At 40.1% G+C, this 17,513-nt stretch overlaps 1 protein-coding gene across 7 annotated transcripts in view; it reads right to left on the reverse strand.

Annotated features, from left to right (window-relative positions):
- LOC124112560 (SH2 domain-containing adapter protein F-like) overlaps positions 1–17,513 on the reverse strand; it is a 63,034-nt gene that overhangs the window by 39,533 nt on the left and 5,988 nt on the right. The window contains exon 1 of one of the 7 annotated variants that reach the window (XM_046472713.2): positions 14,830–15,011. The exons of 2 other annotated variants lie outside the window; for them this stretch is intronic. The gene's annotated coding sequence lies outside the window, so the exon portion shown is untranslated. Of the gene's footprint in view, positions 1–2,287; positions 2,484–4,064; positions 4,194–10,940; positions 11,092–12,541; positions 13,088–14,829; positions 15,012–17,513 lie in introns of those variants that run through there. 4 more of the 7 variants (XM_046472716.2, XM_046472718.2, XM_046472717.2 and 1 more) reach the window with 4 other exon arrangements.

Below are 17,513 nucleotides of genomic sequence, written 5' to 3' on the forward strand. Positions count from 1 at the left end.
AATGCAGTTTTGTAACTCGTTAACACAATTATCAGTTCACTTGTCGGAGTCTCAACTTACCTTCCGCATGTATAAAACTTAAATACCAGTAACTTAATGACACTGGTGAGACGCCGTCAGTCATCAGCTGTGACCATACACGCCCATGTAATCCCTTTGAACACACTATACAACACAGATGATAGGCCCACTATACACCTCGAAATCATTCAATGTTACACCACAGTGTTGCTCACAAGGTAAACGCAGATAGCTTCAATACACCCTGTATTCAACAAGTTGTACATCATACTCGTTTCATATTTACTTACAAGCCTATGCAAAGATAGCTCGTCACGTACAGAGGTGTGATGGGAGGTGGTTGTTCCGCCTTATGACTGTGCAGTTACGTCAGTGTCTTATCGTAGTGTGCTGTGGTGTCCTGTTTATTAAAGTAAAACCCGGTTTGTCCGGACGCTGCTTATCTGGACACCTAGTGTTGTGGTGGTTATTGTAAGGGACGTCTACCTATGCACAACATGTATTATTGCGTACCCATGACTTGTTAACCTGGAAACGTGTAAATCTGGACACCAGGTCTTATTGTGAAAACATTTCACTTGAATGGCACAGTGCAGATTAATGGGGTTTTACTGCATGGTGAAATGTGAAGCATTCATACGCTGTTTCAACAGTGTGAAAATCTCACAGCAGTTGTAACATTTCAACATTCCCACTTTTCGTTGGAAATATTCAGTTGAGCTTGATATTTCTATTTGGAGCGCGACATTGCAAGAAAAACAACAACTTGCATTGATGCACCACATGTTGAATTGAATTCCTTAGACTTAGACGCATTTATGTTTATCACCCAAACAGTTTCTATGTACCCATATGGGGATTAGAACCCGGGTCCTTGGCTTGACGAGCGAACGCTTTACCCACTTGGCTACCTCACCGTACCATTTTATATTAATTTATATTTGGTCGTATAATAGAAAATTACTATTTTGTTTAAAATCAGAACTACTAATGTTTCCTAAATTTGTTCTCAGCAAGACTACTAAAATACAATACAAATTCAATTGAATATGTACTATATAAACAAAAAGTTCAGGATCACCCGATTCTTTCACATTACTATAGTTAATCTGTCATGCCATGTCATATAAACAATCGTAATATGAAATAATCGGGCTACCCCAACACATTTGTAGTGTATATATATATATGTTCGTCAAAGAAAACAGTTAACGCGTTATACACTTTAAGGACTAACCATTACACATTTTATAAAAAACAAATTGCCTCGACCCTGGAATATCAAATCACTGGTACTGTTTACAATTGTGCTGTATATGGGCTATGTGGAAGGTTGTAAAGAAGAGAGTGTTTCAAGAAGGCTACATGATGCGGGTGAACAGGTGTCTTATATCTGCTTGCAAAACTCCATGATCTATATTTACACCCTTTTTTCTAGATGCAATACATTTTGAACGAGTAGTTTAACATTTGATTGCCTCCCGACAGTTCCATTTTATAACGATCTGTCTCCGTAATGCGTCATATCTAATATTTCTCCACAGGTTCCTGCTAGAAAATATCTCAGCAAGGTAATCGTTTTTTTCTAAAATAACGACCTCGTAAAATGGTCTGTGGAAATGCAACGTTGCGTTTATCTCCACTGCGTAATTGACAGTCATAGAAAGCTATATCGGAATATGCCATGTGAGCTCAGTCCTTGAGTAAAATGTTTTGTTCCTGTGTGAGATACTTGGGTGTAATGTTTCCCCACTAAACGAACGGATCCGATAGCTATTTAAGAAAGGCTCGATCAGGTCCCAAAATCATAACTTCTCGGCCCCCATCGTGGTGAAGGGCGGTTTGGAAAAGCGATCTCGCAGTTAATCACACAAACACTCCTCTAAAAAAAAAGCGTATTGAGCTGAGTCCGCCCTTGCTAACCTCTCTGCTTCGGTTCCCAGAAAACAAGGTCGCGTTGAGATGATTTGCAAATGCGTAAGTCCATAAAAAGTTTATGACTAATTAAAAAACATTTGTGACGCACGAAGAATCATTTTACAAACACGTGCATACAGAATGATTGTGATGAAGTTATAAGCGCACTACATGACACTTATCAGTTGGCGTAATAAAAAAACCCGATACAAATGTACATGTGTTTCATCCATGACTTGGCATTAATTAAATTTCGTGATACATGAAGACCATTTAGTTAAAACATGTGGGTATATGGATATAGATTATTGATATTGTATTGAATAATACATCTGATTCAAATACTCACTATTATTCAAACGGACACTTGACGCTCAGGCAACAATGTGGAATAAGAAGACTTTGAATCTCCGCACGTTGGTAGGGCTACATTAATACGTTCTAACATTAAACTCATTACATATATCTTACAGTGTCGCGACCAACAGAACGTGTCCCTTACATCCGGGTAACAGATCCTAGCTCTTCGGTGTGTACAATATAAGACAATGAAGTATCTGAGAGGGATGCTGACGCAAGGCAACACTGATTTCCCTTCCGGTTCATCCATGGTTAACTGGGCACCATAGATACGTACATGCGTAAAAGCAGCCGTATGCATGTGTTTTATCCTGGAGGAAATAACACTCGTACGAGATTGTGACGTGGGTAGTTTATCATTTCAATGGAGCTCTTTATACGCGGAGGTCGCAGGAAGGGCATGTTTGACTAAATTAACTTCCCTCTCAGCACCTTACGGGGATAAACATATTCAATAAATGTTTGAGAAGTTATTTGTTATAATGTGTACACTGTGGGCATACTTTCAGGACGTATCGGTTTGAACTACTTAAAGTCCCAGTTACATATAAAGAGCTACGCAATTAAGTCTTATTTTACTGTCATAAATTCGCAAAGACATTTAAGGTCTCTTTTCAAGAGAACCGTTAGCATACTCTTGAAGTTTACTCTGGGGTAGATTGTGGTAAAATATACGTCATAGACTACAGAGTGCTGTCACTGACACAGAAAGTGGTTGTGTACCACTTTTTATAAAGAATGACATTCGTCATAAACTGTTTGTCGTTCGAAACGCCCGTAACATAGAAGGGGTGGGGCGATTCATGTATCAGTATTGTAAACAGTGCGTCACATCGCAATACACGTATGACAGTAGAACACAGATATAACGAACGAATCATTTCGTCATGTGTTCAGCGTCATGATTGAGGTGTCACCTTGGTCTGTAGGGTGTAAAACATTAAAAGATATGTCAACAAGCGTCATAGGTCTCAGTATGTTGACAATATGAATAACAGTTAAAGGACATGTTGTTTATGCCTAATGTATGTAACACTGATCTGATACTTTTATGAAACTGGGAAAATGCATGGAGACGACTACAACAACAATGAAAGGTGCAGGATTGAAGGTGATGAAAAAACTACCCCATACACACGCCCGAACACAACCAGTGGTTTTACCCATGCACGTTCAATACATGACATGTAACAGTCGATGTGGGTTTAAAATGGTTCATTCCAGATGCAAATGAACTGCACTCCTGGAAGTTGGAAATACCACGTTATATGTCTTATTATCTACGTGACCCCTCAATGACGCTGCGTATATATCCAAATGAAACAATTATGATGCATTTATAACAATAATTTGGTACGTGCTAGGTAAACGATTGAACTGGCACTTCAAAACAACACTATCGCTGTATATGTATCGTATACATATCTATATCTATATGTATGGCACCAACTTAGCAATAAGTAATATATCAGGAATAGACTTTATTGATGTCAACGTTTTCATTATGGGGAACACAGCGTTTCGGAGTATATACCTACTCCTTTATTCACCCGATGCCAGGTTTATGTGAAACAGGACTCTGTGAAACACGTACATCTACAGTCAGTGTTAATATAAATTACGCGACGCCTTTTCGCTGTAAGGAGCCTGCGTGAACTACTGTATTTTTTCCAGTTCTACTTCGCTGTGTGGAGTACATTTATCAAAATGTCATTGACAGAATAAAAATAGAATACTACATGTAAGTAAAATAATGTGAGACATACCTCGATAATGGGCTCCTACAGCATGTATGTGATACAGTACCGCTGTTGGGAGCAAAGAGATACGGTTCATCACATGACGCAGACCAGTACCGCCGTCTGGCTTATGGGTATCAATTCATCTATGCCGCTCGGCTATTTACGTAAATATTGCAGAACTGGAATGATGAAACTTCCGTTTGTGACATCAGTTTGTTACCATGCAGGGTAAAACATTGATAGTATAAAATACAAGATGACGTTATTGATTACGTGAACAACGAAGCTGATTGTTTTATCACAGTCCCGGAACCATATTATTTTCACTTCCGTCCAGCTCTTGCTAATATTTTCAGAAAACAAGCATTAATCTAACTGGTTTTATCTATGTATTACACACGTCATATATTTAGTTATTCACAAACGAGGGATGTGAATTCTGAATCACAGCGAGCTATCAAACATATAAAGTGTTTTGTATGCTAAAATATTAGTGGTAACACTTAGATGCCTTTGAGCAAACGGTACCAGTGGTTGATAGCATAAACAACGATCCACTGGTTGATAGCATAAACAACGATCCACATTGTCGGGGCACAATGACACATTAAATTTGTTTCAATAGACACATTAGTCTACTCTCACAAACATAGGTGCTGTGGAAATACCACCTGGCGGTTCACACATCAATTTCGTTTATCGTGCTTTTTCTAGAAGTTGCAACAGAACTTAAAAACATAATATAACTCGTTCTTACTCGTTTTTCAAGCACGGGTTAACACCGTTTATCGAGAACACTTCACTATCGACCGAGTGACATAATATGCTGAATCATGGCTTACCCTTCATGGGTCTCAACCGGTTTGAAATATACGGATGCAGAACATGCCCAGCGTTCAGAACAGAGGTAGAATCAGATCCAAGAGCTATTGGACTAAATACCGTAAAACTTGGGAACGTGTCCTGACTGAGTTACTGCAGATTCTCCAATAAAGGTCTCGTCTTACATGCAAGCAATCTCTGTGATCGGGCTCGTTGTGTCGTCTCCTGCAAGTGTGCAAGGCTGATGTGTACCTAATGGAGCAGAACTGTTGAGGATGCGTGCTGTCCCTAAAGCTATTATCTGATCATGTTTCACTTTCAATTGCTTTCTGGAATGTTTACTTTAGACAGAGGTGTTCGGTGTTTCAATTTGGTGTTAACTCGGCCAGGTGGCCGAGAGATTTAATTCTCGCTGTTTATCTGGTGCCGTACCGAATCTGAGACAGACGCCTGGGGGAAGACGTATCTTATCTATCTGTGGTAAACTCTAACAGTCTTAATCACCATGAAATTACTGACTGAAGGGTTAAGTGGGGACATTGTCAGGCTGCAGGGTACAAACACTGACACGAAACGGGTGGGCATGTCCGGCTCTACCGGAAGTGAGTGAAGGTCAAGGTCACAATTGAACACGTGGCAATACATATTTGTTAATACACCCATAACGGAGCTTTCAGTTTTAGGAAGGTGGAACTGGACTTGAATTGCTAGGTGGATGTGGGATTTCTCATAACAAATCACCTATGCCTCGGGTAATGCTTACAACGCTACTGTTTTCACAGAGTAAAATCAAATGTGAATATAAAGAACTACCAGCTATAACGCGAGCGTTTCCGGATTGAAAGGCACATCAAGGCTGTTATAACTCCTCGAATTCAAACATTTTTCACTGCAAGACTAGAGTATAACGACAACGCTCCCTGATGAAAGTAGCGATAACCGCCTAATGGTTGGATGTTTCCTTCTTAGGGGTGTTTGTATGTTTGGGGGAGTTTGGGGGTCAATTCCTTTCAAATTAAAGCCATCTTTTTCAAACCATAACAATACTTAAGTGACTGGAATGTTTTACTAGGCATAGATAATACATTAATATCACTTACTTTCTTCTGACAATTTATTTCGAACTGGCGCCATATCGTTTTTATCTATTTGTCGCTGGGGATGGATTATCTTTCTTCAGATTTTAGCAAACTAATCTGATATCCTTGTGTGTTCTTTTCGCACGTGATTGGCCCGTGCAAATCTTGTGATGCACGCAAGCCTTTGCAATAAAGTATGTTAGCATTCGCCTGTCGAGAATACTCAAGGGACGATGATTCGGCGACAACTGAGTAATAAAACCTGGTGGACTATTTCATCAGCCCTAATGTACAAAGTCTTCACGCTTGTGTAACAAACAAGCGTTTCCTATGACAGACGCTAATAGCTTCCATTGAGAGTTAGAAATGAGTAACGATCCTTCCTTGCTTTCTGACCTCCTCCGTGGTAAAGTGGACGGAGCGTCTGTCCGGAGTGTGGAAGGTCGATGGTTCGATCACCGGCCGCGTTGTAGCAAGAGACGTTATCAGATGGTACTAGTTGTACCTGCCCGGCGCTCGGCCTTGGAGGCGTAACGCAGTAACTGGTCAGCTCGGAGTCAGTACACTGTGTCTGAGTTTGGTAGTCATGTTAAACTGTGGATGGTGTATTTCAGTGGGCGATTTAGCACTATTAAACTGCAATAATCGTGAAAGCGACGATAAGCCCTTCTTCGCCCCATCTCCCTTGTTTACCGACTTCAAATATGGAGACCTGAACATGGAGTCAACCTCACAGTAAAATTACATGGTAGAATTGGAATCTCGCAAATTTGGTATATCACGTGTGACAATAATTTGAAGCATGAAACAAAATATAAAGTAAGGGTTGTTCCGAATCAGGCCTCCACCCCATCGCCAACTGCTCGCTTAGCAGCATTATATGTATGTGCATTGTGCGGTTGCTTCTCCCGTAACATGCATTATTTAGGTGCTACATTCTGGCGTAAATTAGTTCAGTCATTGACAAATGGCAAATCATATTAAGATGTTTGGCATCAGCTGATCCAGTAATGATTGTCAAGCCTATTTCATGTTGTAGACAGTAACAGGAGATTCAATGCACAGGGAACTAAAGTCCTTATTAATGTATGCCAGATGTCTCTCATCTATTGATGTGAATTTATCTCGAGATGTCGAGCGTGTTCAATCTGTCGTACGTACATATGTATCATATATAATTATCACCTTAAGCGAGTGAGTTAGTGAGTGACTTGGGTTCAACGCCGCTTTGAACAGTATTCCAGTTATATCACGGCGTTTCAGTTTGATATAGGAGGAACGCCCGAAGTTATGCATGTCTCGGACGTTTTCCTACCAGCAGGGGTATGGTGCCGCCAATTCTAGAAACATAATCGGGCAAACCGGCATTCAAACCAACGATCACAGGATTGTGGCGTGCCCAAGGGACGCAACTCTACACAGGAATTGCGGCGCCTACGTGCTCTCAGTTATCACCTTTAGGGGCACTTTCCAATTCATTATACATGGAAGGAAAATATAATTTCGAACGAACTAACGCGATAGTCAGTAGGCTACCCTACGGAGGAAGTACACCTCGGACCAGACATAACACTCGTGGTGTCATGAAGACTATACTAGAACAGAATTGATGAGGGCCGTTACCACTTAGTTAGTCCTCTAGAATCCCAAGTAAAAATCTCGGGCAACTTTGAAAATCAGTTACAGAAGCTATTGTAAGTGTGACAACATTCCTCACCATTTAAGAACATCCTAATTCTTGATTTAGATGTTGCAATTGTAAGCTTTCTGTTGAAACTGGCACATGTGACAATATCATTTATTGTGAAAGAATTTTATTTCATGGGGCGTAAAGGTTATTTTGACGTTGAAGATGAATTGCACTTCTTGGATGTCTGTGATTCCTAATCTGAATTCAGGAGAATTTAATTGTAAAATATGTAAATTAATAATAATATTTATTGCATATATGATAGCATCAGAAATGTCTATTCATATATCATGTGAATAGAAAAAAAAACATACACCCAATTGTACATTTGATATAAAAAACGCATGCATGATCATGCTTTTTTATGTATTTTGGGCCGGAGGCCGTTTACTGCACAAAACTGTCTGTCTGTAGTGTGAAAGTGCAAATGTGCTTAAGGGTGCTATGTTACATGGTCTTCACAAGAACCTGATTTTGTGGGGCCGTTGTTAGGAAAGAGATAGAAAAGTTGATTAAGAAGAGACTTATGTGTGTTTACTGTAAATATATAATTATACATTAATGCCAATATATAATTTTTATATATTAATTACATCAGTCCACTTTCGAATATGGCGTCAATTGTTATCAGGAAGCCTACTCATCACATTTTCCGACCTATCCACTTAGTTTTAAGTGGAGACGAATCGGAAATATGTCATGGCCTTTTTTCATTACAATTTTATAAATGTTGGTTTCAGATTGTATTGTTCGTGACGATGACTAGCATTTTTGACTTCCCTATACCCTGTTTGTCTAATACCAAGTGCGGTAGCTTCCATCCGCGTGATGACTGGTGTATTTAACACCGCAGTCAGTAATATCCCAGCTATATGACGGTGGTCTGTACAAAATCGATTCTGAACCAGACAATTTCAGTGAATGACATCATGAGCATCGATCCACGCAATATAAACTAATATTACCTGTTTATTATATCGCCTATGGTGTGCTTTGTGTACATAGTTACATACATAACACTGGCTGGCGGTCGCGTTGGAAGAGAACTGCCGTGTGACATGTTTCAGAAACTGTTTGAAATGTGCACCCAGAAGAAGTGTCACCATCCATTCTGTATTTCACATATCCCGAACTTCCATTTGTCTTTTAGAAATATTTACATATCACGTTGTTTTAATAGATAGGATACCACAAAAAACTGCTGACAACTTGGTACAAGAACAGTGCGTGTGTAAGTTTCTCTGGGTTGTCGCACGTACTGGGTCGCATGGAATGTTTGTTTGTTTGTTTAACGCCGCAATATTTCAGCTATATGACGTTGGTCTGTAAATAGTCGAGTCTAGACTATACAATCCAGTAATAGATACCATGAACATCGATCTACACAACTGGAATACGATGACATGCATCAACCAAGTCCGCGAGCCTGACCACCCGATCCCGTTAGTCGCCTCTTACCACAAGCATAGTCGCTTTTTTACGGCAAGCATTAGTTTCTGAAGACCTATTCTACCCCGGATCTTAACGGGTCTTGTGCTACAAGTGATCATGCGGGATTTGCATAATTGACACTGAATATGTTTTCTAACCAATATAATATCAATATATTGAAACTTGTTCATGATATACACTGAAATACAGTATAATGGGTATTTGTTTGCTGTTCAACACTGCAGTTTAAACAGTTGGGTGACGGCGGCCTGTAAATGATGTTTGGACCACACAAACCAGTGAATCATGGTATAAGCAACGCCCCGTTGGGTACGATGACAAACAATTAATCAATTACCGAGTCTGACCCCCCAAACCATTAAGATGCTTCTTACGACCAGCAACGATTCCTAGAACCTATTCTAAGTCAGAATCCCTACTGAATATACCACAAGTCATCAGTTTGGCGTGTTAAGTCTTCTAGCCAGGCAATCAAGTCGCCTCTAAGACAAGCAAATCTTGGATGGACCATTCTAGCCCGGAATCCTCATCATGGGGCTAAACGTTTCAGTGAATGGGTATCGCATCCATATCTGTGTGGGGGGCATTGCAAGTAAGGGAGTTCCGGGTTTAATGTCGCTTTGAACAATAGTGGAGTTTTATCACGTCGTGCCATCTTGATGGGTACAAACCATTTTGGTGAAATCCCCGAACACGGCATGGTGTCGGAGAAACAAGGGTCTAGCGAGCCATCGATCATAGGTTTCTGGCACGCATAAGGGAGACAACTGTGCACAGGGAAATGCAGCGCCTCAGACGAGTGGGTCACCCTTGCCCCCTACATTGAGATTGGCATCCTCAAGGCATCGAACAAGGAATAAGTGAACACACAGCTATGCCACACATCTACATTTCTACACAGAAACGTGGTTTGGCGTATATATATTTGTGTCACAGTCTAAATATATTCTCTTATCTTCGTAGATGATACTTATATCCCCGTAGATACGTTTTTAGACTTTGGTACAAATACGCTTCCATACGTATATGAATATAGCATCGTGCATATCGATTTGGATTAAACCGAGCTTCCTTAAAGTAAACTGGTAGAGCTATAGAAGCTGTGCTCATCCAAGTGCTGGATCGGTATGCGGACGTTACTTTAAGCATGCGTGTTTCCATTATCTGCACATGTACACTTGCATGCCTCGACGTCTTACCAGGATGTTCTCGCCTTCATCAACTTCCTATGTATACATATAAATAGTATTCCCCTAATTCTACAAGACTTATATGTACTGTGGGTATTTATTCTCAAATGACTGTGATTTTGTGTACAGCGCCATAAAAAATATTAATCAATAACCAAAGACAGGAATATGATTAATGGCTTTCGTTCATTATAAGCATATGAACTGCCATGCAAAAGAAAGTATACACTTAAAAATTGTATTTTGCCAAAAAATAACAAACGTTATCAAAAAGCTACTACATTCCCAAACACAACTATGACACTCGTCTCAAATACATTAACCTCGAATAACCATTTCTTGTTTGTTTCATTTTTAGCCAACATCAATCATGGATGTATACTTTCTTTTGCCCGGCAGTTTATGTATTGGGATATAATTTTGATACAACGTAATGGGCTTGATTGAAAGAGACCTAATGCTCCTTATTATTTATTTCAGATTATTTTTATCACGTACACTACAACCTGAAACTTACTGCAGGGAAACATTAGCGCAAATACAATTCCATCGTTATAGGTAGGTTTCAACACTTATATTAAAACAAGTTTAACCTATTCCTTGGGAGTAAGTAACCACACATATATTAGGCATGCAGTAATAGTCTGTGAAATGTACGAGTACATACCCTGTCTGTGCGGACCATGCAGCCTCTCTGTATACAGATGGACTTTACACAGATCGCCCAAACCCACACTTCCCTTGTCAAAAATCAATTTTATCAGATGCAGACGTGCACTCATCGGCGTGCCTCGACCTGGCTTCAAAGATGCACATCTATGCAAACACTGGCAGTCAGCCGACTGCATGGAGAGGTGTGGGGTGACGCTTGTCGACAAACGTTATTACCGTAACTACCTTAATAATAAACACACTCTAGGAGAAGTGGAGGGCGACGCTTGTCGACAAACGTTATTACCGTAACTACCTTAATAAATAGCCCACTGAAGGAGGGGGTGGAAGGTAACACTTGCCTACAAACGTTATTACCGTAACTACCTTAATAAACGGACCACTGTAACAGAGTTTGAGGGTGACGCTTGTAGACAAACATTCTTACCGTAATCGCCCTAATAAATAACCCACTTTAGGAGAGGTGTTGGGCGACGCAAGTCGACAAACGTCATTACCATAACTTATTCATTGAATAATTCTTTTAAGATATGTACGGTAATCACGAGTTGAATGAGTCAGTATATAAGCATATCTTTAGTCATACTTCATTATCGTAAACAGTTTTGCTATAATAACTACGGTATCTCCTGGTTGAGTGAATCTCCGCCTCTCTCTCAAGTTACCAACACATTGAGAAGTGCTGGCCTTGTATCAATCATTATTTCCTATGAGGATAACTTTGTTGGATTTAATTTCACGCAGACAGCATGTGATGCGTTGTAAGGGTGTTTTCGCTACTAGTTACACAATATCCCTACCTTCCTCAACATACAGGTGCTACATTCCAGCTCAATCCAGAGGATCACAAAAACAGTGCGCAAGGTGCCAAATTTCCCAAACAGATTTTAAACCCCAGCGCAGCATGTGGTTCCTATACAAATTTAATGCCTAAAAACTTGAACAGAACATTTGCAAATCTACTTAACCTTAATGCGGGTTCTTTCTCTCACTTGGTCCTAGACTTTGTTTAATTCCCGTTTCAGAAAACCTTATTAAAGCCTGTCAAGGTTGATCGCGACAAAATCCACGAATGCATAACCTATGGTAATGATTCTATTTGAAAGCAGTAATTTGCAATTGTGCGAGCACAACCTTGATAAATACCAACATCGTTGAACATAATATATAGTTTGCTACAACAACCAGCGTTGTGGGAGAGGAAGCAGGAAAATGTCCTGGTTTTCTACTGCGTTGTTGGTCTTCATGCATAATTCATACAACAGAAATGAAATGGACGCTTTATATGGACTCTAATTGACATTCAAATTAGGTCAATCTAAACTTCAAGGGCTTCTCCACTACATAATTACATTGAGGTATTCCATATGGTTATTAGACTTTGCAATGGAACGCACTGTGGTATCTCAACGGCAACATCTCTCATAACATAACATAATCAATATTTACAAGATGCATTTGAATAACAATCATATTTTTAAATCATTACAACAAAATGCGAATATAAATATTGTATAGAGACAAGGATATGTACATAAATGAAGCTGGTGAGATATCTTGCATGCAGCCCGAGCAGACGATATGGAAGTTACGTACCTGAGACCGACACATAACTGTTATCACGAGGAGCGTGACAGTGCTGGCATTTCGGAGACAGACAAAACATAACATCAGAAACGACATCTGGAACCATTCTTTTCCGAACATTCTACGTCCAATGGCGGTCACGGAGTCTCCATTTCTCCAGAACAAAACACGGCCAATGGCGATTATTTACAAAACAAAACCAGCTGACGCAGCCGCACGTGCGAAGCAGACGACCGACGGGGTTTGCAGCAGAAGATACATCGCTATCAAAACATTTCGACAAGAAAGAGAAAGAAGTTCATTTGGAGCAAATTGATTCAGGGTTTTCTTGCCAACCACGATGCTTGAAGAAGTTGGAGGGGTTAACTATAAATAGAGTCAGTCGGTCGGCAGTCAAGTCGTGTTTCCAGGCTGGCGGGGGAGAAGGGATCACACTTATAACTTTCTCATTTAACACTCAGCTGTGAAAGAAGCGAGGATGAGAGTTCAGTCCAACTTTTCCGAACAGATGGTTATTTTTAGGCGTTCATCGCTGATGGGAAACAGGTGATTTTAACCGGCGTTTGAACCATCCTCTCGGCAGTTTCCGCACTGTCTCGGACAACACCGGAAATTGGTGAATTCTGCGTGAAATGGTCCTATTTGTTAATTTCTTCAAAGCACGAGACAGAAAATCGAAACGTGATGTGTGAAGAAGTTATATTCGTCGACATGGTACAGCAGAGTAGACGTAAAAAATCTTGTGTCGTTCAAGACCAGACCTGAACATATCAGACTGTCATTTAACCTGATTTGAATGTTATTGCTCAGCATCTATCGATGTAAATGCAATTTCTCCATCGTATTGAAAGACTGATGTATGAAAATTGAATCAGTTTCTTAAATTGGTATGCTCTTTACATGCCCCTTCTTTAAGTAAAGATTGGTCTATAAACCAATTATGGCAGCGTGCCTAGACTGAATAAAACATCAATACCACGTGACCACTGAACACGCGAAATGCATGCAAGGGTTACATATTGTTACCAGCACAATGTTTCATGCAGACAATCTTAAATATGAGATGCCGCTGTACTGTTTATTTTTAAATATTTGAAATATTTATTAAAAGATGATATAAATAAAAAAATAAAAAAATAAAATTATACTAAAACAAAGATTGATCCTACTTCAATTTCCCGATATTTCTGAGAGATATTTGGCGTATGGGTATAATTGTCCAAATGACACATTTGTCTTGGGATAAACCTGCTATTTGGCAATGAAAGCCAAATGATCTGTTTATTATGTAGTTTCTAACCGATCCTATTCTGAAAACCAAATAACTAGAGCAGACAGGAAATAGTTCCTGCATTGTAGTATTTTACTCTTTTAAAATATCGACTTATATTGTTACATATATTTAGCTTTGCATCATTATGTTTTTTATAGTGAACGTTAAATGTTGAATAGAAGATGTCGGAAACAACGTACTGACTAATAATATTGTTTACTTTGTACCCAAACGGGGATCTGTCATAATTCATGATGGAAATATATAAATCAATTTAATTATATCAGTCAAGACCTTTTCTGATATTTTGGATCGATTTAATAACAAAATATATTTGACATTTACTTATATCAATGATTTCATTTTAATGATGAGTCGACCAGTCCTTGTGTTAGCCCCTTACTGCCGAGCGCCAGGCAGGTGACAGTGCCATCTTTTAACGTCATTTGGCATGACGCGACCGGAGATCGACCCATACATCGACATTCCGCGTTCCGAGAAGACACCCTATCCGCTAGACTACGGAGGCGGTCCAAGTATAAAGCTAGCAAACCAATTTCTAAAATCTATTAGTGATAAGTTATAGGTTATAGCTTTCTAAAAATAGACATTCCTGTTGTGCAAACGGATATGCGGAGGGTTTTGATCGGTAGACAGTTTACAGTGACGTCATGCAATATCACTACACGATATCTGAGAGAAGTTAAAGAACATCCGAATTTTTCCTATGACTATAGTCACATGTGCCCGAGATATGCATACTACTCAAAAGAAGTTAAAGAACACTCGATATTTTCATATGACAAAGGTATAGACTTTAGTCATGTGAAGAAATTCGGGTGTTCTGTAACTTCTTTTGAGCAGTATGTAAGAAACGGATTAACCCGAGTGGATCCGAATGTCTAATGAAACGATACTTTCCTCGCCACTATTCAGCAATATTCGTATGAGTACAGATCCACGGTATATTAGTGTAATTTGAATTTGAACAAATAAAAACCAATTCAAACAATCAGTTGCTTACCTGTAGATCTATCCAACACCACGGTGCGGAGGTATATTAATCACGACCGTTACTCCAGCCACCTTATACAGACACAAAGGGGGTACTATGGAGGCCCGTCACTCCCGTGACCGGGGAACTGCAGCTATGTATGGGCTAGGCTATATAGGAGTTGATAAGCAAACTATTAATTATTCAACCAAAGACGTGTATAGAATATACGTCCGTGTGTCAACATATATTACAACGTTCTATTTGTAAAGTGTCTAAACTGAATAGGGAAGTACGTTTGTGTAACGTGACGCCTGCTTAATCTGGTGATACAACTGGGCCAGTGAGATAACAGAAAATGTTGTTTTCAAAATATGGAATTTATTAGTCGTTATCACTAAATTGTCACAAAATATTTTTACAGATACCCACAATATAACACCCTTTAACGGTGAACATCGTGATCAACAACAGCATAACCTGCCAGGGAAAGAAAGTATACACTTGAAATTCGGATTTCAACAAAGAATACACACATTATCAAATCGTTACTAGGCCGGGACAAAGACTGCAAACTTGAGGTCCAAAACGCAAGTTATGATATCCGTATCAAATACTAGTACATCATTTCTTGTTCGTTTCTTTTTTCAAACATGAGTGTATACCTTATTCTGCTCGGCAGGGGGGCACGGGTGGCCCAGTCGTCCAAGGCGCCGCGGTTCGCTGTGCAGAGTTGCGTCCCTTGGGCACGCCAGAAACCTATGATTGTGGGTTCGAATCCCGGTTCGCCCCAATTATGTTTCTAGGTTTGTCAGCACCATACCCGTGCTCGTGGGTTTCACCGAAGTGGTAAACGTCTGAAACCTGCATCACTTCGGGCTTTCCTCCCACATTAAGCTGACACGCCGCGATATGACTGGAATACTGTCAAAAGCGGCGTTAACCCAACTCACTCACTGCTCGGCAGTTTATTTGAGTCAAGTGAACTAAAACGACGGCTTTTCCGTGGTCACAGTTATCTCCCTTCGGCCACACACTGGTGCAGACACAGTAGAAGAAGAGGGCTGGAGCGGCATTGATTTAAATAACCAACTTCCTTGTCCGCGAGTTATTTTGCGATTGGCATGTAAATGTACCTCTTTGGTTTGTTCATTGTGTTTTGTTTGATTTCTGTAATCACGTTACACGACCCCCAGCAGCAGCGATGATGTGTAAGTGAATGATGGTTACGGTTGAACGCCAATATTCCCGCTATATCACAGCGGCCTGCAAATATCGCACCTGGGGCATACAAGCCGGTGATTGATAGTATGAACAACTTCCTATGCAACCAAGGGTGTTGTGATGCTGCTGAACATAATAGTTTGTTCATCAGTGATGCTCTGAACCTTTATAATGCCATGATACTTGCACTACTACAATAACAGGGATAGTTCAAATACTTTCTTTTTTCTAACGCATTTGTTCGCGAGACCTGCGATAGATATTTGGCGACTGCAAAAACTCACGGACTTGATAAATTCAAGTAGTATCACTCAGTAGTACAGCGGGTTTTCAGATGCATGTATGCTTTTTCTTTGAATCTCTGGTGTTTTGTGAAAAAAGTGGCGTCTATCAGGGGTAGATCGTCCGTCTAGGAGCTGGATATACGTTGCCGGGTACAGTTCCACGGTCTACCGACGCACCATTCGAATGACCAGATGGAGCCAAAAATAGTACCGTTCGTACATGCTGTTATTAAAAACTGTTTACTATAGGTGTTGTCTTCTTAAACGGGTGATCTATTCACGGATGAGCAAAACAAACTGTAGTGCTTAACTAATAGAGCGTCGTGTTTACGTGGACATGATATGACCTTTACATGACCTTACAAAGTGAGTGAGTGAGTTGGGTTTAACGCCGCTTTTAAAAGTATTCCAGTTACATCACGGCGCGTCAGCTAACTGTGGGTGGGAAGCCCGAAGTGATGCAGGCATCAGACGTTTACCACTTTAGTGAAACACACGAGTACGGGTATGGTGCTGACAAATCTTGCAAACATACCCAAGGGAGGGTATAGTTTCAGACAGGACATATATTTTGGTCACTGCTTTAAAACAGTCATTTTAATCTGTGGAAGGCCCGGTCGAACAAATTCAAAAGTTTTCACGACAATTTGTTTCCAGGACACCCAACGTATCCAGCGAAAAATAAACGTTAGGTGTGTCAAAACTGAGGACCAATTACAACTTACGGGTGGCCCAGCCGTCGAAGGCACCGCAGTTCGCTTTGCCGAGACGCGTCCCTTGGGCACGCCACAAACCTATATCTTAAACTATATTTTAACACTCAGACATTTATTGAATTGTCGTGTCTCATAGACTAAATCTGGCCGGACACATTTACATGTGTGTGACACTTTTTTAATAAAATATCTTCTTCTTCCTATGACCATGGGTTCGAATCCAGGTTCGCCCCGATTATGTTTCAAGATTTGCCAGCACATACCCGTGCTCGAGGGTGTCATGAAAACGTTAAACGTGTAATACCTGCATCCCTTCGGGCTTTCCTCCCACATGAAGCTGACACACTATCGTATAACAGAAATTCTTATTGTTAGATCTATTACCGCCAATTCTGTTACATTTAGTTTCGTAATTATTACCCTATGCCACCATTGCGTCGTTGCAATATATGTTAATATCAACTAAACAAAGAGCACTTTGTTTATCATG

The sequence above is a fragment of the Haliotis rufescens genome, unplaced genomic scaffold (assembly GCF_023055435.1).
Source record: "Haliotis rufescens isolate VD_foot unplaced genomic scaffold, xgHalRufe1.0.p SCAF_1, whole genome shotgun sequence".
Classification (NCBI taxonomy): domain Eukaryota; kingdom Metazoa; phylum Mollusca; class Gastropoda; order Lepetellida; family Haliotidae; genus Haliotis; species Haliotis rufescens.